Raw genomic sequence first — 21,651 nt, forward strand, 5'->3', positions numbered from 1 at the left:
CAAAATATTGTAAAATACGGGCCGATAGCAATTCCAGGAATGGGGCGTCCAGTAAAACGTCCGGCTGGAGACGCCACGTGGGAATCGGTGGGTGTGGGCGTTCCCAGGCGAAGTCAAGCGTGTGTGGATTGTGATCTGAGTGGGTGCGTCCCAGGTAGCAGGAGTCAATGACTAAGGGCAGAAGGGCACTAGTCAGCATAAATCTATCGAGTCTAACATGTAATGCGTGAGCGCCCGAGTAGTATGAATAAACCCTTGTGTTGGGATTGCGGCTATGCCAGGCATCAACGAGATCCCACTGCATCGCCCAGTCAGCAAAGGCTCTCGATGTACCGTGCATCGTCGCATTTGCCAAAGGGGGGAAGGATCTATCTAGTGTGACATCAAGAACACAATTATAGTCACCCCCTAGCAAAAGTGGCACGCCCGGCCATGCCGCTATCGCCGTCGACAATTGTGTGAGGAAACGCCCCATGCCAATGTTGGGAGCATAAACAGAGGCTATGACTATATGTTGGCCATCCAGTCGGCCCTGGAGCAGCGTGTACCTGCCTTCGCCATCAATCTTGCTGTGTGTAATATTGAAGGGGACCCCCGGGCGAATCCATATCAGAGTCCCACACGCGTATGCAGAGTAGCCCGTAGCATATACTTGCCCCCTCCATCGACGGCGCAGAGTATGTACCTCCGCGTCCATCAGGTGCGTCTCTTGTAAGAGCGCTATCTGTACCTGGTGACGCTTGAGATATGAGTACACCTGATAACATGCACTGAGTCCTCGATAAGAGCGGTCTCAGTACTGTAACTGCATCAAAAACCTGATTGCCAATCATGTGAAAAAAAGGATTTCATCCAGAAAAGAAGTGAGCTGTCGTTGAATTTCTTTTCCACCAGCTTTGCCATAGAAGGCAGCAATGAAATAGGTCTGAAATTGCTAAGGATCTTAGGGTCGACAGAAGGCTTCTTAAGTAAGGAAAGTAGCATGGCCTGCTTCCAACCTGAGGAAACCATTGCCTGGGTCAGAGACTCATTAAGGTAGGTATTCACCATGGGAGTGATTTCTGGTATAACCTGTTTAAGAATGTTCAAGGGGCATGGATCAAGAGGGCATCTAGATCTACAGTTGGCCAGATCAATTGCTGATGTTTCAAGGGGAACAGGAGAGAAACAAAACAGGAGTGGTGCGGATGGGGGAGGGATAGAGGGACGGGGAAAAGCGTCATAAAGTGCCTGGAATTTAGTGTGAAAAAATATGAGTTCTGCACAAAGTTCAATTGAAGGAGTGAGTGAATTATTTTTTGCAGATGGGATGAGAAAGGCGTTAACCACGTTAAACAATTCTTTAATGGAATTGTCTGCTTCAGAGATTGAGACAGCAATGAAAGCTTTCCGAGCCATATATATGGCTTTGTGATATGAAGAGCCTCCTGGCAAGTTGCTTTGGCTTCTACATCATAGTTCATTATCCACCTTCTCTCTGGCCTCTTAAAGTTGGATTTCATAAGCTTTAGATAGTTGGAGAACCAGGGGGGGCTGTCGGTATGAGTTGCTTGACAGAAGACATTTTCTTAGGAGCAATGGTGACTATAGCTTTTTCTACCCAAACATTAAAGAGCGCCGTATCTTGTTCTAGCATACCGCTCTGCTCAACAGAGATAGATGGAAGGTCATCAGTCAATAAAAAGTCATTGACTTTATGCCATGGTCTAGTCATGATTTTGGTTGTGCATGGAGGGGCAAATGAGATCGTGATCTGACCAGGTAAGATTCACAACCGGGAGTAAATTGATCAGAAGAAAGTTAGCCAGAATAAGATCCAGGGTATTCTGGCTGTATGGGTGGCTTCCTTCACAAGTCGTACTAAATTAAAACGTTCTAGAGTTACCACAAATTGTTGTGTTTACTATGTTACTCATATCATCTACATGAAGGTTAAAATGTCTAAGTTCAAAATATTTGACAGGTAGTGGATAGAGTTGTCCAAAGGAAAGAAATGAGTGCCCCAGAAACAGAAAAGGAAGCTGACAGGGTTATCGTATACAACATGCCTTCCACTGAGTCATTATTGTTTAGCTTAGTGGTAGAGCACTGTGTGGATGCATGAGGTATTATTGCTATCCCACCATCCCTATTTTATTTTCACGATTTAAATGTTTAAGTGAGAAGTCATGTGAAATGGCTAGTGCTATATCTGGCACATAGCTGCCCATAAGCCATAATTTTGTAAGAAACAAGACATCCCAATGGTTGTTGGTTAACAAACTAAAAATATCTATGGCATGTCTTGGTATCGAGCGGCAATTCAGCAAGCCCCCTTTGATCGCTGCCCTTCTTATTAAGGCCGGGCTGATCCAGGGGTGGCTAATATCATGGGAGCTGCTGTGGAAAGGAGTGCTGCTCCAGGATGGTCCCCGCTGACCGAGAAGGTGAAGGAGGAGTGAGTTTTAGACAATCCAGAGATTGCCTTCCCGCTCGTAGGGCCTGCTGAGACTGCAAGGGGGCACTGTGGAATCTGTGGACTGGACCATCGGACACCGAACATCTGCCCTGTGAGAGGAAGGGCATGCTGCAAACGTGGAAAGATGAATCACTTTGTGAACGTATGTAGAGGCAAGGGTCCAGGGCAGGGTACCCAGGCAGGACATCTGCAGCACTGCACCACTTGTCTCTTGACAAGAGGGAAGCCGAAAATAGGCCAGAAGATGGGGCAGAGTGCTCATGTCGAGGATGATGAGGATAATAAAGTGTTTATAGTCTTATTCACTGGGAAGTAGGACAACAGCAAATAGACCCCTCCTACAATGATGATTGGAGGTTCCTTTATAACAGCATTAATAGACACCGGTGCCTCTGTAAATGTGACTTAGTGCAATTCAATATGATCATGTCCCACCCAGCCTAGCTGTCACCAAGGCACAAATCTACACATACAGAGCCACTGAGCCACTGCCTCTACGAGGAACAGTTGAGGTTGACGTCATGAGTGAAGGCTTCTCAACCAGAGCCAGGTACCATGTCACAAATGGAGATACCAGTACCCTGCTAGGATGCCATACAATGGAAGACCTGGGTCTGGTGTTCTTTACAAAGCAGGTGTATGAGTCACATGCATCAGCGATGATGCAGGAGTTCCCCCAACTATTCACAGCCCTTGGTCGGCTCAAACAAAAGCAGATCCACCTACACATTCATGAAGCAATACGGCCTACAGCTCCGCACCATAGAATGGTCATGTTTCACCTAAGGCAACAGGTGGAACAGGATTTGTGGGACCCCAAGCAAAAGGGGATCATAGCAAAGATAATCTGCCCTTACCCCTGGTTGTCTCCGTTAGTTATCGCACCTAAGCCCAAGCGACAGGGGAGCCAACTGGCTATGCGTCTATTAGAGGCTCCAGAACAAGGCAACCCAGAGGGAGCAGCACATTATTCCGACTATGGATGACATCGGGGCGGACTTGAATGGGGCCCAATGGTTTTAAAACTCAATCTGAATAAGGACTTTCATCGTCTGGAACTAGAGTTTGTCAGCCGCAACATTACAAGCTTCTCTACGCATATAGGACTTAGGAGGCATCGGAGGCTCAACTTTGGCATCTCGTTAGCCGAGAAGGTGTTCCAAAATACCATCAGGGAGACCCTCTCAGGAGTGGTCAGGGTGCTGAATGTAAATGACAATATTCTGATTTTCTCGTAGTGCCTTGAAGGGAACCAGGTGTGGCTGAGAGCCACGTTGAGGCTACTGGCAGAGTGCAGATTGACACTGCATCAAAAAAAGTACTCCTTCATCAAAAACTATTGAGTTCTTCAGCTACATCTTTTCAAGGGATGGCCTGAGGGTGGACCCAAAGAAAGTTGAGGCCATTCGGAGTGCACCTGTTCCCCTAAATGTAAAGGAAGTACAGAGCTTCCTAGGCATGGCAATGTTCTGTGGGTGGTTTATCCCAAACCTGGCCACCATATCAGACCCATTGAGAGTCCCAATGGCCCATGGGAGTGGAGGACACAGTTGGACAATGCCTATAGGCATGTGAAGGAAACTCTCCTCAATTATGCCACAATGGTGTATTTTGACCAACAGTGGAGAACCAAGCTCGTGGATGACGTGAGCCCTGAGGGACTGGGAGCTGTCCTCCTGCAAGAAAAAATGGAGGGGTCATGGGACTCCATCTCCAACACAGAGACCAGTAGTGCCTAATTTGAGAGGAAAGTTTTGGCCATCTGGTGTTTGTGTCACCACTTCCACTTCTACTTGTGTAGGGATCAATTCAGAGTGGTCACAGACCACAAACTGCTGGTCCCGTGGTTTGAGGGATCTGCCAGGCTGGCACCCCAGAGGATTGAGCGATGGGCTGTGCAGCTCCAGCTGTACTCTTGTGAAGTGATCTACCACCCAGGGGCAAGCAATTCAGCATATTACTTGTCCAGGCACCCTTAACGCCAGAGGGCTGAAAGCAAGCCGATGATGACAAGGGTGCTGTGGATTTCGTGCAGATGGTAGGAAAAGAAGCGTGCACAAAAGCTCTGTCAATAAAGGAGATGCAAGACGGAACTAAATTGGATGAGACTCCCGAAAAAGTCAAAGAAGAGCATTTAGGAGGCCGTTGGAAACACTTCTGTGACAGAGCCAAAGCACTGATGCAAGCTGAGCAGGTCAAGAGGAACCAGCTTTGGCAAGTGTGGAACCAATTGAGTACAAGCGAAGAGGGTCTGCTCATCAGGGTCCGGCAGATCGTGGAACTACAGAGCCTATGGGGTCGGATGATTGACCTGACACACCAAGGACACCAGGGTGTGGCGAAAACAAGGGCAAGTTTGAGGGGCAAGGCGTGGTTCCCTGGGATGGACACACAAGTTAGAGAGAAAATGGTAAACTACCATTCCTGCTTCATAACCAGTGGGGACCCAATGCCGGTCCCCCTGATCAGAGAAGAACCAAGCCTGATGCTATGAGCATGGACTTTGGGAGTTTCTCGGACGGCCACCTCACAGCCGTGCTAATTGCCTCCATTCAAAGTTACCCGTGGTGGAGTTGGTGCAGTCCAACTGTGTTTTCCAGAGTCAAACCAATGTTGAAGAAAGTGTTTGTACAGGTCAGCTTGCCTGAGGAGCTGGAAATGGACAATGAATCCCTGTTTCAGGGGCAGGAGTTCCAAGAGTAACTGGCCTCCCTAGTGATCCATCACCAGAAAGTGACATCGCTGTAACTCCAAGCAAACCTGGAAGTTGAATGATTCATGAGGACTTTAAACCGGGCAGAATAGGGGTAGAACAAGGAGAAGATGCTGAGTGTTGCCTTTATCGATTTCTGAGGGCCTAAATGCAGCCCCCACACAGTACCACCAACTTTGCACCAACAGATCTCATGTTCCGGAGACCACTGAGGGACAACCTCCCGACGGGTCCTGATTGGCATCCGGCTGTTTTGTACATCCAGGTGACGCAGGAGAAGAGGAGCGCGATCAACAACCGGGTGAGCCTGCACAGAGGCGCCGTTACCCCACAACTCCAAGTAGGAGAATCATGTCATCATGAAGGACTGTCACCTGGGATGGAGATTCTGGCCCCTATTTGAGGCTGACATATGGCAAGTGGTGAAGCTTTGTGGGACTATGGTCAGAGTCGAGCAGGGACATCACACCTCTGTCAGGAAATTGTCATGGTTCAAAGGGAGACCAACATGATAGTGGGTTGTGGCAGAGAGGCTGAAAAAAGTAAAGGTGCCAGAGGGGCACATTCATTCATGCAAAGTTCACCAGGGCAGGGTGCACCGGCAAGGCCACTAACACATCTTCTGGTGGCTGGAGTTCATAACTCCCAAGGGCTGGCTCCGAAAACTCAGCCCCAGCTCAGGAAAACCTGTACATCCCTGTTTGAGCAAGTGGGATTGGAGAAAACGCAAGAAGTCAGAGGTATAACCTGCACCCCAACCTGACACCTAGCCAGCAGCTGATAGACTATGGTATAGATGCATCAACAATGCCATTTGCGATTCCTTATTAGCGAAAAATAAGGATTCGCTGATAAGGAATACCAAAAGGCTATGCATGTAGAAATCGCCCAAAAAATAGCGATTTCTAAACATTACTTAATTGCGACTCGCGGCATGTGTGTGAGCAAGATGTTCTCATATGCAGATTTCAGGGGTGCAACAGGGTGTCCTTTTGACACCCTGGCACCCTTGAAATTGCATTCTCAATTTGCGATTCTCTAATTGAGAATCGCAAATTGAGAATGTCTTCCCATTCATTCCTATGGGCCTCTAGGCCCATAGGAATGAATGGGGAGGTATTCCTTAATTGAGATTCGCAATTAAGGAATATGTAGGATTCGCAAAATGTATTGCAAATCCTACATACATAGCATTTTGCGATTCTCAAATAGCGATTCGCAAAAAAACGCTATTTGAGAATCGCAAATGGAGATGTTGATACATATGGCCCTTAATCTTCTTGTGCCTAACAACAATGAATGTGTTAATCTGTAACAAAACTGGTGCTCATGTAAAGCACTCTGATACCGGATATCTTCCATCTAGTTTGCGCCATATAAAACTCTAAAAAAATAAACAATTGGCTGCTATTTTCCACTTTTGCCAAGAAGGCAGTTAGGAAACCCTCTCCCTCTCTATATTGTACATTTGTTAACTTAAAGTTGGAATACTATACAGCTGACAGAAGCTTTCCTTAGACCAAGACGTTTCAGATTCCTGGACTTCGTTTAAAGGGCAGCTTACTACTTTCACCCCACACATGGCTAGTAATATAGACATGCAAGGGTAAATGACGAGAAAGGAAATTAGAATTTCCCATATAAACCGCAATTGCCTTTTAACTCCCCCCCCCTTTATTTTTAACATCTTTTCTGTTAATGTAGATCAGACCAGCTGTGGTTCTTCCTGCAGGGCAGAGGAGCATCAACCCACCTGCTTTGAGTAAGGCAGCAAACGTAAGTTAATAAAACGGCCATCATAAATGATGACATTGCCATTTAGGAATGAAGTTTTACTGCTGCTGTTTAGTTTGAGTGTTAGAGAGGGGGCGGAGCAATTCCTGCTGCTTGACAGTAGGGTCAGGGATTACTTGAGTTGCCTAAAACTTAAAGTGCGCATGGCGGATCGGTCGGCACTCTTTCTACGGCCAGCCTGACATGCGCACTTCTGACTGCACTAATCCGAGCTGTATTAAATAGTCAGGCAGATTGCAGCTGCAGGCCCCCAGTCTCCAAAGTAGCCAACTCCAACCAATCCTGGTGCTTCTTGCAGGAGAGCAGCTCTAGGATTGGTTAGGTTCAGAGGCTGTGCTCATGCTGCATTCGGAACGGACACCCTCATCGTGACTGAAGTTTGATTGGTATGGACGCCTCTTCGTGACTGGAGTGAGATTGGAAATGTTAAGGTACATAACGTGTGGCACGAATCCACTTTAATTTGTATGAATACTGCTGATTCCCCTCTTTGCTCAACTAAAGAGTTATCTAATTGATTTAAAACCACGTGGCGAGCGCAGTCTGTGCGAAAACAGTAAACACAACTCTTGTTTGACGTGGCCAGACTTGAGCGCTATGGATTTGCCTTCCAGCACTTTCTGCCTCATTCCTTTCAGATCCAAATATTAGACACCAGCAGCATCACGATGCCATTTTTATCCTGACTTTAACACTATTGATTTTAAATGATCCCTCTTTAGGCTTGTCCAGGCACCAGTATACCCACTTTGGGCAGCAAACTCTAAAGCAGAACTAAGGGGGTTGAGCCTGATGGTGCTGTGCTGTCTGTTCTATATTAATGGAAGGATGATACACAATTTCTGTTTGTTTGTGGGTTACATTTCACTTGATGTGCGATCTGAACTCTAAGGCAGTGCTTCGTTTGTCATTTGTTATCAGTGTAACAAAGCTGATTAGTTTGCAAGCATGAGCTACATTTTGTGGGACGCTGACATATTTTATGGTGGTGAAATAATTTTGTGTTGGAGCAACGGGCACCAGTAAGCATATCAATTTACTGTGCACTTTATCACTTCGAGAAATGCAATGGAATTGTTGTTATATAGCAGGCCACAATTATGTTTGTGTTGTACTATAGAGGCAGGTATCCTGTGCCATAGGCACCTCCAGCTTTGTGTTGTATTTGCTTTTATGCCACACCACTTTCAAATGCCACTAGCCGCCACTGGATCAGACATTATGATCTATTCATAATCATGCCCCAACATTTGAATATCTCAAACTACACAATAATGTATGTTGCGGATACAGTAATGCTTGTCCACTCACCTGTGGGCATACAATGAAATTTGAAAACGGTACCAAAGTAATGAAGAAGAAACAAATTAACAGTTACTATCTCTAAAGCAAAATGTTTGCGATCTACCCAACAAAAACTGCATATTATGCAACACTGACTCCTTTTTCTGATCAATGGAGCAGCCATTTGGTGTCCTAAAGTTTGATTGATCAACATTTTATCAAAGACCTAGGGCTAGATGTAGGTAAATGTTATTTACCGATTCATAAATACCGAATTTTACCGATTCGGTATTTATGAATCGGTAAATATGAAGGGGGGAGATGTAGGTATTTCCAGATGTTGAAATACCGAATCGTTAATATTCGGTATTTACCGATTCGGTAAATACCGAATCGGTATTTCCTATTGATTCCTATTGGCTGTGAAGCCTATAGGAATCAATGGGAAATACCGATTCGGTAATACCGAATCGGTAAATACCGAATCGGTAAATACCGAATTCTGCAAGGGTGCAGGGGGTGTCACTTTGACACCCTCTTGCACCCCAAATACAGGCATGTGTGCCATGTGGCACACAGACATGCCCTAAGGGCATGTCTGTCTGTCACATGGCATAGGTGTGCATGCACACATGTGCATGCACACCTGGATTCGGTATTTCACCACCTAATTGAATTGGGTGGTAAAATACCGAATTTGAAAGGCCTTTGGGACTCAGAAGAGTCCCACCTACATTTGGATTTACCGAATCGGTAAAAATACCGATTCGGTATTTTACAGAATCGGTAAATTTACCGATTCGGTAAATTTACCGATTCTGTAAAATGAAGTCCCCTACATGCCAATTCTTAAATACCGGTCGGTAACGGCCGAAATCGGTCGTTACCGACCGGTATTTAGGCTCCTACATCTGGCCCCTAGTCCCTAATGTAGAGTTTTGCAGACAGGGTACACGGGCAGAACTGTGGTGGAGTACTTAGTCTGCCAAACTAACAGTTGCTTGCTTTGTTTAGAGTTGAGCAGGCTATCATGTTTCTAATGTCATTGCCCCTGCTGGCTTTGACGGTAGAAACCCTAGATTAATTTCCCAGTGGCGTTATGGCCATCAGTGTTAGTACATCAGAACATCTGCCCTATTTGGTGCAGACAGTCTGATTTTTTCTGTTCAGGACCACCAGGGAAATCCTAACTAGATATAACATCAAAATGACACTCACTCACTGTCTGATAACTGACAGGGCGCCAGTGTCATTATTATTTTCAAAACCAAACTCCCACTTTGTGAGTTTGTGTTTGAAAAACATAAATATATTTTCTAAGCAGCTGCATGAAACATGGCAACCATTGAGCAAACTTTCAGTGCCTGCAGAGGAGCAGCCGTGTGGTGGCTCCTTTAAAGGCATGGAAATATTCTCAGGGCCGGAAGAATCTCTAAATTTGGGGGGATGCTAGTCTGGCAAGGGGGACAGTGGTAGTGACCTCTGCCACCCTAAATGGACAGTGGGCTATCTGCCAAGCTCCAACTGAGACCCTGAGTTTGGAAGGTACTACGGGCTCTTTGTTCTTTGATACCAATTCAGTCTCTCAGGTTGGAATTATGCCTGAAGACTGAGCATGCAAAATAATCGTTTATAGTACTAGCTTATTTTGAGCAATTGGGTTATTCGTTTGAGAGGGGTGGAAGCGCCACTCAATTAATAAACAGAATCCTTGGCACGGTGAATCACAAAACCCATTACCTAAACCTGTGCTTAACCCTCTGATAACTTGGCACAAAAGCAGCCAGACTTAACTTAGAGGCAATAAGTAAAGTATTTATCCAGCACTGAAACAGTAATAAAGTGAACACACAATGCCAATAAAATCCTAAATCAATTTAGGAAAACTGAGCACATTTTATTACATGAAATGATGTAGAATTGACAAAAATCCAATAGGTAGAACTGGAGTTATGAATTTTTAAATTGTCCAGGGAGAATAGCTCCAAAAACACAAACCACCAATTGTAGTTATCTGGTCACGCTGGACTGGGTCAAAGTCACAAGTTCAGGCTGACTGCAATGGAGCACAGATCAGATACAGGGACCAGGTTCATCTTGTTGAAAATGTTACCTTCTCTGAGTCCAGGTCCATGTGAGGAGCTGTCGCCGAGCTTCGCATTTGCTGTCGATGCGAGGAGACCATTGTCTGCATGATGATTATGTTGGGTTTCATAAACTGTTACTGTTCAGTGTGAAGGGTGACTAGCTGCTGGAGCTTGTTGTTGGCAGTCACCAATTACTGTCCTATTGGTGCGGGACGTTGGAGCTGATGTAAAGAGCAGGTCATCGCTAGAGATGTGTGCCGGCAGATAGTTGTAGAGTCACACAAGAAGTCTGTTTGCAGTCTCAAAGAGCCCAAAAACCTCTGGATCTTCACCAGGAGCTCAGAACCTTTAATTTTAAGGCAGGAGGAGTGATATCTGATGTCAGTAAAGGGTCCACAATCTGGGGGGGGCACGTTTTGGGGAGCTAGTCTCATTCCAGCATAGGTCAGCAACCAGGCTCAGGCAGGTCCAGGCATTTCCAGTAGGTGCTCGTAAGCTGGGCAGTTGCAGGGTAGCTATCAAATCAAACAGGAGGTCAGCCAACATACCTTTTCTGTCACTTCTGGGGAGACTGCATACAAGGCAGGCTGGTCCACTCTTTCTTCTTCAGACAGGAGTGCAGTCCTTCTTCCGAATCTTCCACAGAAGTGTTCTGATGAGAGGTTTGAAAGCTGGCTCTTTTACCCCTATTTGATGAAAAAAATCAATGGTGGCCACTGGCACTCCTGTTTGATGAATAGTTCTCTGCTTTAATATTGCTTGAATTCGAGTTATCTTCTTAGGCGTGCTGTTCAGTATAATAGGGCTGCCTATCCCTAAGTTATTAGGAATTTGATGCATATGGTTAATGATAAAGTCTCATAACCCTACCGAGCGCACAGCAAAATGAACTTTTTTACCCCTAATCTTGTTTTAAATATATTCTACAAACTCATATTATGTTATCACATGATCTTCATGTTTATTTAACTGATTTCATTATCATTGTTTGATTTGTATACATTCTCACGTATTGATAATCATATTCGTTTTTACACTCCAAAACACATTTTTCTATTGCATTGTATTACTGTTCATACAAACATCATAAAAAAAATTTCGACGATTGTTGAGCTGGTTAGCCCGATGCATTTCGGGACCGTTGTCCCTTCTTCAGGGGCCTCTGTCAAAAGAAACAATGAACATAAATATGCAATGCATCACTCTAAATATTTTGCCTTCATTTTGCTTTGCGACTGCCACTTTAAGTTTTGTATACACCACCATGATAATATACAATTAATGATAAAATAACTTTCTCACTTCACTGAAAACTAATTCTTTTAGTACACAACAACTCACTGCTTAGATGTTTAATGTGAAGGGTTGAAGGCTAACGTATGGAGCCTCTACACAAAGCTCGATAGTGGTTTGCTACCCTGGGTTGAATCAGAAATGTTAGACGGTGCTGATTATTTAACTAAACTGAAAGACTGACTTAAAACACGTGGAAACGTTCATGTAGCAAGTTTTTACGTGGCTAAAAGACGTTTTCAAAGAGTAAACACTCACATGATGTTTTATCGTTAATTCTTATGCTCAAGGATGACGATATTACTGTTCACCTGATTAGTGTCTATGAACAAAAGGACAAAGGTTATTTTAACCTAGCTTACATCTAAAACGCTTCGACTTATGAAAGCGTTTCTGAATTGACAGCAGAAATAATAAGCCTATAAATACCTTAACACGTGGAGGTTGAAAATAGTCTCTAACAAAATCAAAATCAAACGTAAGGTTACCAGGTCTGCGGTACGTTATAGGGCTTAGCTGCATTTATAAACAACCGAATGTAGTTGATAGATTTGCTTACCTAAGGCGATTCTTGGATAGCGGTATGCGCGATGCGTTAAACTATGGGTGCATTGCCCTGGGTTTTCGGATCTTAAAAATATGTGAACCGGAAGTAAAAAAGCCTGACTAGAGGCTTCACTCAGCGTTCGAGTACCGTGTCAGCCATATTGAACTAGCACGTACATTGCGTGGTTGTGAAGAGTTATAGTGCTAGATTGCGGTTAATGAAGATATGTAATAATAAATGATCACCGAAGGCAAACGTTAAATGTCTATGGCGTTTATAACATACCGGATGTAAACAACGGTAATCGTTTCAAAAACCCTTTAAAAATATTAGATGTTCATGGATATATTAAATGTATATGACTCGGAAACTAATTGAGACGTGAACGCTTATTGCTGAGCATTCAGAGTGTTTACGTGTTCCTCATATGTCCTGGATGTAATAGTAAATATTGTTGATATTATTGTGTAATGAAAAGAGTCCTAGCCATTTATATAATAAACAATATTCATTCTTGTATCGAAAATGTTCCCTTCCAGTAATAAACAATGAGTTCTAGATGACTCGAATCATTTACATCATAGATATTTCATATTACATATTAAAAAGAAAACATGAATACAGATCTTCAGTATAAGATATTGCATGTGTTACAAAAAGAATCCTAGATCTAACTTATCGTTTAAACCCATAGGTTCCATTGTTTGGAATTTTTTAATCAACATCACTTCCCTTTGGGATAAGATTTTGCGACTATCTGTCCCTTCTCTGGTTTCAATTTTTTCAATGACCATATATCGTACTTGGGATATATTATGTTTATGTGTAATCCAATGTGCCGGCAAGTTGGATTTGGTGTTCTTATTGCGTATCATGCTCTTGTGTTCCCCAATCCTTATTTTAAGTTTCCTTTCTGTTTTCCCTATGTACATGAGTCTACAGGGACATTTTATGCAGTAGATTACGAAGTTCGAGTTACAGTCGTCTGTGAATCTCAACCTTATTTTTTCTCCTGTCCTTGGATGGGTTACAAAGTCTTGTTGCATTACATTATTGCAATGAATGCAATTGTTGCATTTCCTCATTCCCTTATAGTTGCCATTTTCCAATGCTGGTCTTGGTTTAAGTTGTTCTTGTAAGTTGCGACTTCTGGTGTAAGCAAAGATTGGTTTAGTCTGAAAGATTTTATTAAAATCTTCATCATTTTGAAGAAGTTCCCATCTTTTTGAGATTATTTTCCTTATGTTGATTGCTCTCGTTGAGAATTTCGATTCAAAAACGTTGCGAGTGGTTGTTGTTAGTTTCTTTTTGCTTTTCAATAGCATATCCCGATTAATTGTTTTGACACGTGCTTCTGCTTTTTCGATGCATTTTGGGGGATATCCCCTCTCTTTGAATTTTTTCTTTAACCGCTGAAGGTCTTCTTCATGTGTTTCAACTGTGGAACAAATCCTTTTACTTCTCAGCATTTGTGAAAAAGGGAGATTTTCAATCAACTGTGGAGAGTGGAAGCTCTGGTATAGTAGTGTATTGTTGCGATATGTGATCTTCACGAATGTTTGAGTTTGAATTTCTGATTCTTTTTTGGGTATCTTTACATCCAGAAATGATATTACTTCGTTACGGATTTGGTGTGTGAATTTTATTCGAGGATTTTTTTCGTTCAACTCCTTGATGTTCTGTTCCAATGTGTCACGGGTACCCTTCCAGATTAAGAAGATATCACCTATAAATCTCCGGTACATTATAATATCCTTGTGCCATTTAGTGTCGGACAGAATGTGTTGTTCTTCGAACTGTGCCATAAAGATGTTGGAGTAGGTTGGAGCTCCCCCAAAACCCATGCTGGTTCCAGTAATTTGCAAGGTAAAACTCTTCCTTAAATCTAAAATAACTATGTTGGAGGCAAAATGTTAACAGTTCTAGTATCAGAATTTTGTTGGTACCCAGATACTCTAGTTGTAATAGAGCCCACTCTGTTGCTTCGATGCCTTCCTTTAGTGGAATAGACGTATATAGAGCGGTGACGTCAATAGTGCACATCATCCATTGTTGACTCTGGTTCATATCAAGTCTGTTCATGTGATGCAAAAAATCAGTCGTATCTTTAATGTTGATTTGCCACTTGTTTGCAAATTTTTGTAGGAATAGATCTATGTATTTTCCCAGGGGTTCAAATAACGATCCTACCCCCGAGACTATAGGTCTGAAGGGTGGATCATACAGATGTTTATGTACCTTGGGTAACATATATATGTGTGGCCGTTTTGGATTCTGTTTGGTTAGAAATTGTTCTCTTTTGCTTGATATCCAATCCATTGTGCGTACATGCTGTAGGATGTTTTCAAGGGTTTTCAGGATTTCTTGTGTTGGATCCTTATCTAGCAATAAGTAAGTTGTTTCATCGGCTAAATGTTCTTTGACTTATTTAGTGTAGTATCCATGATGATAAGGGCTCCCCCTTTATCCGCTCGTTGAAAGGTTAATTCCTTTTTATTGGCGAGTTATTGTAGTGTTTTTCTTTCTTGTTTTGAGAAATTGGATTTCTTTTTTACTGCAAAATCCAGTTTTTGTATGTCCAATAGAACTGGTTTTTCAAATAGATCTATATTTTTGTGCGATGTCGGGGCAACACATGTACTTTTGGGTTTCAATTCCACGTATTCTTTAGGTTCTGGTGGATTTGTATCAGGAATCACATTGGTGAAGAAATGTCTCAATCTGATGTTTCTCATGAATTTGTAATTCGCAATTTCTGTTTCTGCCAAGCTGGAATGATATGTAGGAACAAATGATGTTCCTTTGTTGAGCACTTTCATTTGTTGGTTGGTGAGTTGTGTGGATGAAATGTTAATCACTATGTTCTCGTGCTCCGTAGATTGGGTTTGGTTTTTTCTTTTTGGTTTTCCTCTCCTGGTTTTTGTGGTTGTTGTTGTTGATTTCCACTTTGTTTTGTTTTTGGATTCGGTGGTCGTGTGGATTGATGGCCCTCTTCCAAAAAAGATTCTGTAGATGTTGTGGCTTGTTGTGTTGCCGCAGTTGTTGAATCCTTCGATGCCCCAGTCGTTACCTTGCTGTGAATGGGTGCTCTTGATGTTGATGTATCTCCATCTGAAACAACACTTTCTTCAGATGAAGTGAATTGTTTTTTAGTTGTAGGGCGACGTTGCGCATACATTTCTGCCCACGTATACACTTCATTCAAGCGGTAATCTATGGTGTCACATTTAAATTTTCTTAGTTTCTCTCTTGCAGAACGTTTTCATAACTTGCTAGTCTGTTATTGATTGTTTCCAGATTGTTTGCCAACTCTTCTTCTTCCATTCTGCTAGATAAATCTCTTTGAATGTTAAAAATCTCTTCTTCTAACTCCTTTATGGTTTTAGATAGTTCTTCCACTATGAGTAGGATGAGGTCTAGCGAGCATTTATTAAGCATCGCATACCATTTGTCCATACATTTTTTATTATGTTGTAAACTGAAGAGAAGGGGTTTGATCGCAAGTCTTTAGCCTCTTGGGATGCGTTGATGTTTATGGTATTGAATTAGCGTTGAGGCGTGTAATCTTTGATTTAGTTCTCGACGCATAGTGAATTCCAAGTTTTTAAGTTGTTGTATTGTGGATCCTTGGTGGGATTCAAAGGTTTTCGTGGCTTTTATCAAAGCATAAATTTCGGATGCTTGCTCAGTCGTATATGTTCTGGTTTCGGCACGATTTTCAGTTGTGCTTGCTATGCTTTCAAATGATGCCATTGGTTAAGTTGGTGGGTGCTCCGGCCAATGTGGGCAGTGACTATATTTGATGAAAAAAAATCACTGATGGCCACTGGCACTCCTGTTTGATGAATAGTTCTCTGCTTTAAAACAATTAATCGGGATATGCTATTGAAATGCAAAAAGAAACTAACAACAACCACTCGCAACGTTTTTGTATTGAAATACTCAGCGAGAGCAATCAACATAAGGAAAATAATCTCAAAAAGATGGGAACTTCTTCAAAAGGATTAAGATTTTAATAATATCTTTCAGACTAAACCAATCTTTGCTTACACCAGAAGTCGCAACTTTCAAGAACAACTTAAACCAAGACCAGCATTGGAAAATTGCAACTATAAGGGAATGAGGAAATGCAACAATTGCATTCATTGCAATAATGTAATGCAACAAGACATTGTAACCATCCAAGGACAGGAGAAAAAATAAGGTTGCTTAATATAACCATGAACATCTAATACTTTTTAGAGTGTTTTCAACACGATTACCGTTGTTTACATCCGGTATGTTATAAACGCCATAGACATTTAACGTTCGCCTTCGTCGATCATTTATTATTACATATCTTCATTAACCACAATCTAGCACTATAACTCTGCACAACCATGCAATGTACGTGCTAGTTCAATATGGCCGACACGGTACTCGAACGCTGAGTGAAGCCTCTAGTCAGGCTTTTTTACTTCCGGTTCACATATTTTTAAGATCCGAAAACCCAGGGCAATGCACCCATAGTTTAATGCGTCGCGCATACCGCTATCCAAGAATCGCCTCAGGTAAGCAAATCTATCAACTACATTCGGTTGTTTATAAATGCAGCTAAGCCTTATAACGTACCGCAGACCTGGTAACCTTACGTTTGATTTTGATTTTGTTACAGACTATTTTCAACCTCCACGTGTTAAGGTATTTAAAGGCTTATTATTTCTGCCGTGAATTCAGAAACGCTTTCATAAGTCTAAGCGTTTTAGATTTAAGCTCGGTTAAAATAACCTTTGTCCTTTTGTTCATAGACACTAATCAGGTGTACAGTGATATCGTCATCCTTGAACATAAGAATTAATGATAAAAAATCATGTGAGTGTTTACTCTTTGAAAACGTCTTTTAGCCACGTAAAAACTTGCTACATGAACGTTTCCACGTGTTTTAAGTCAGTCTTTCAGTTTAGTTTAATAATCAGCACCGCCTAAGATTTCTGATTCAACCCAGGTTAGCAAACCACTATCGAGCTTTGTGTAGAGGTTCCATACGTTAGCCTTCAACCCTTCACATTATGCATCTAAGCAGTGAGTTGTTGTGTACTAAAAGAATTAGTTTTCAGTGAAGTGAGAAAGTTATTTTATCATTAATTGTATATTATCATGGTGGTGTATTCAAAACTTAAAGTGGCAGTCGCAAAGGAAAATGAAGGCAAAATATTTAGAGTGATGCATTGTTTAAATATATTTATGTTCAATGTTTCTTTTGACAGAGGCCCCTGAAGAAGGGACAACGGTCCCGAAATGCATCGGGCCAACCAGCTCAACAATCGTCGAAATTTTTTTTATGATGTTTGTATGAACAGTGATACAATGCATTAGAAAAATGTGTTTTGGAGTGTAAAAACGAATATGATTATCAATACGTGAGAATGTATACAAATCAAACAATGATAATGAAATCAGTTAAATAAACATGAAGATCATGTGATAACATAATATGAGTTTGTAGAATATATTCTTTAAAACAAGATTAGGGGTAAAAAAGTTCATTTTGTTGTGCACTCGGTAGGGTTATGAGATTTTATCATTAACCATACACATCAAATCTTTTATCCCTATGTCAGTCTCTGGGTGGGGAATGCCCCCTTTGTCTAACTTTTCTCTTTTCCTGGGTTTGGCTCCAAACTGTTTAGTGTAACAAAGGGAAGGCAGGCCTAGGTGTGGCTGGATTTCTCAGTCGCAGGGTAGGTAGATATAAGAAGTCAGGAAGGGGGTTGGTAAACTCTGAGGCTACCTTCTTACACTCAGGAAGGGCTTAATACACCTCTAGGACCTCCTGCTCAGAAGAGCAACACCCTGTAGCACACCTAAGGCCCTTTTGTCCTAATGACTTGAGGGAATACACAAAACACCACAGGAGAGCTATTCAAAGTCATGTGACCTTGAACACTGGCAGAAGTGCACATTTGGTTTAGGCAGAAAAATGTCAACTTTATCAGAATAGTAACTTAAAATCCAACTTTACAATTTAAATGGATTTTAAATTCAAATTCATTTGAGTGACGGAAGGATTCCCCATTCTTTTCTCAAACTGCAGTTATCAATTGTTAAGAATTATAAGGTAAGCCAGTGCTAGTCTATGGGAGAGATAGCCCTTCAATAGTCAGAAACTTCTTTAGGGGTTTTTCACTGTTGGGATATGTAAAACTTAAATACACATTGCCTATCTTTTTAAATACCATCAACTCTGCCATAGGAGTGGTTAGAGCCCAACTCAGGGTTACTTATAGGCATTAAAAAGGAAGTTTGAGGCCTGACAAAAGTTTTATTTTTTTCCCCAGATTGAAATGGCAGTTTAAAACTGCATTACAGGCTGCTGTGGTAGGCCTGAGACATGTTTTACAGTGCTACTTTAGTGGGTGGCACAATATGTGCTCCAACCCGCCTGTAGCATTACATTTAGAGGCCCTGGGTACTTTTGTACTATTTACTAAGTAAATTGAATGTGCTAATTGCATGGATGCAAATTTCACCATGTTTAAAGGAGAAAGCATGAGCATTTGCTAGAAGGGGGTCTGTGCATAGAGTCCTAATGACAATATAATATAATCGGGTTCAGCAAAAGTGGGTGAGTGAATGTAAAAAGTCTGGGTGGGTACCATACCAAGGAGGGCAAGTCTGACACTTATGATCTTTTTACATTATCTCAAGGCACTTCATTGTGTCATTGAGAATCCTTCAACATAACTTACATAAATAGCCCCTTATAACCATAATAACTTATTGCATACCCCAATTAGGCCTTTAAGCCATTTTGCAGGTGTTCAGTGCAACAAAACTTTACAAAAAACATGAGGGAAACAATTAGTAATTGGGCTTAACAACACCATGTACATTGTTTGCAAGCAAAATGTCATATATAAATTATCTTAGTTGTCATGAGAACATAAGGCTAGGCTGCTGTCATTATTTCACCTGTGCCAGCTTCCTCTTTTGATAATCGGATATGATAGTGATGGAGCAGATTTCATCTGGAGTCGGGCATTGTTTTATTTTTTGTGCTTCAGACAGACTGCATTTAAAATTGACACGCACATTTTGGTGCAAGTTAAAAAACATGGCACATGAAAAATATGAAAGTGAGGCCTAGTCAATCTGAAATGCTTGTGCTGAATTAACATGTGTTTTTGCAGTGTAGAGAAAAACTTGTGGTTTGAATGGCATTTTTAGTTGTGAAGAATAACCATAGAATGTGTTCTCTCTTCCCAGTTCATCCCTTGCAATCTAGGTTCACTATTCCTGCCTCAAGAGACTTTGGCTTATTGCATATTTGAATAAAAAGAAATTCAGTTTATAACACCTCTATTATAATGTGTGTGAATTAATAATGCACCAAACACTACATATGGGGTTAAACGCTTTTTTGCATGAAAAGCTATCTAAAACATTAAAGCATGTATGTATTAACTGTGTGCGCTTTTAAAATTTACATTAAAGCATATAAATTCTACATTGTACATTGCAAATTTTTTGCATGTTGTGCATAAATAATCAGAAAAGCTGCTTTAAATTAATAGCTTGGCTAGATAATATTTTATAAAGGGTATTAGTATGGAGTTGGGAAAACATAATGGGCTGATTTACATGTAATTAATACTCTCTTTTGTTTGTTTTGTTTTTGGGCCTAAAATAACATGGCTGCCTGTGAATCTAGCGAGGCTGTGACTTGCATTAAAAGAAGAGAGCATGCACAGATTGTGCCAGCTTTTCTCAAGACAAAAAGGAGTCAAGGCCACTGTGAACTGTACATTCTTGTGATTGTGCCAATGTACCAATGTTAGTTAAAGTATTCTTCCTGCCTACGATATGACAGAAAGGAAAATCAGACTGAAGCATTTTTTCCTAGTAAGTGTTGCAAACACATATCAAATGTATTAATCATTTTATGCTTCTTTTGTTAAAACTGGTATGCTCTAGAATTTTTTAATGAGTCAGGATGGTGAGATCATGCCATCATTGGCTAACCAATCAAGTACATGCTTTTAATATGAAACATTTTTGTGTACTCTGCTAAGAATTAGAGTATAAATAAGGACCTCTTTGGAGGTGTGATTGGCTTTTGGGCTATTTTGGCTTTCAGGCTCATTTGGCTTTTGGCTTAGGCTCTGCTTCATTCATATGGGTTAGGTCCGAGAAATGTCGTGAGAGAGCTTGGGGTAAAATTGTTTCCGAGGAGAGTCAGGTGGGTGGGTTCCCTTGCTCATATTTTTTCAGAGAGTCCTTGCACGTCATATTTTTGGCACAGCAGGCCACATTCCTTTGAGGTCTGGTGAAGGAGGGGCTGCTTGCTCTTTTAGACACAGAAATGCAGAGAGCAGCAACAGATGTAAAGAATTTTTAGATTTAGATGCAAAAATTCTAAGTTTATGCTTTGACTAATTAATTAGGTCTGAAAAAATGTATTTGTCTTATGCATTTTTTTCTCTTTATGGGAGATTTTTGCCAACTATTAGCCTTGCAAACCCACTATTTTTCTAAGAAACTCTTTAGGGGTTTTGACTGACATTTTGCGCCACATTTTCCTTTCTGCATGTGATGCTTATAAGCGGACTGTAATATGTTCTGTATTAATGCTATTTTTCCTTTTTTCCAAATTCTGTAACCTGATTGATATTTTACTAATGAATAAAGGGTCAGAGAAAAACATAACTTTTGACTAGAAAATAAAACCCTTTAAAATACTCAACAACTCTCTTCATTGGCTTAAATCTTAATTGCATTTTTTACTGTTCATGTTTATTTAAATCTCCTGAAGGTAATACATGGTGTCAAGGGCCCAACACCTTTTCAGCTGTAAATAGAGGTAGCATGCGGGTTTTGCATTGAGAAATCACCAGAAGAAATTACCGCTGCATCAATGGCTAAGGTACTTGATGATTGACTGTGGTGGAGGGCAAATGCTGGAAAGGTGGAGACCAAACTCAGAACACAATTAATTACCCAGGCCTCAAAAACTTATGGGACAACTGGATTAAGCCAGTACTAATAATTTTTATTTGAATTGAAAGTACTGTGTAACCTAATAAACACTAAGGATAGTTTTGTAATTAACAGTCTGTTGCAATTTTTAGGAAGGTTTATATTGGAGTGGTGTGGCTCACTGGTTAGAGGCAGCAGACCCGGAAGCAGAGGACGGCCCGGGACCAGGGTTCAATTCCCGACGCGGCAGGGTTGTGAACCAGGGTCAGCGGACTCGATAATTCTCGCTTTGGTGCCTACTCTAACCAGGGATCACACTCGGCAACTCTGGGCATTAGCTTGCCTCATCTCCACAACGGCCCCCCACATACACCGGGGATGCCTGGTTTCACCTTGGAGATACCCAGCAGGGATCATCTCACAGGGAAAGCCAGGACGGGTTCCCCAGTGGTCTACAGCGCTGGGACGCCCCATTGCTGGGGTAGCCATGCGCTTTACAAGACAACCTAACATAACATGA

Source organism: Lissotriton helveticus, chromosome 4_1, assembly GCF_964261635.1.
Source record: "Lissotriton helveticus chromosome 4_1, aLisHel1.1, whole genome shotgun sequence".
NCBI lineage: Eukaryota > Metazoa > Chordata > Amphibia > Caudata > Salamandridae > Lissotriton > Lissotriton helveticus.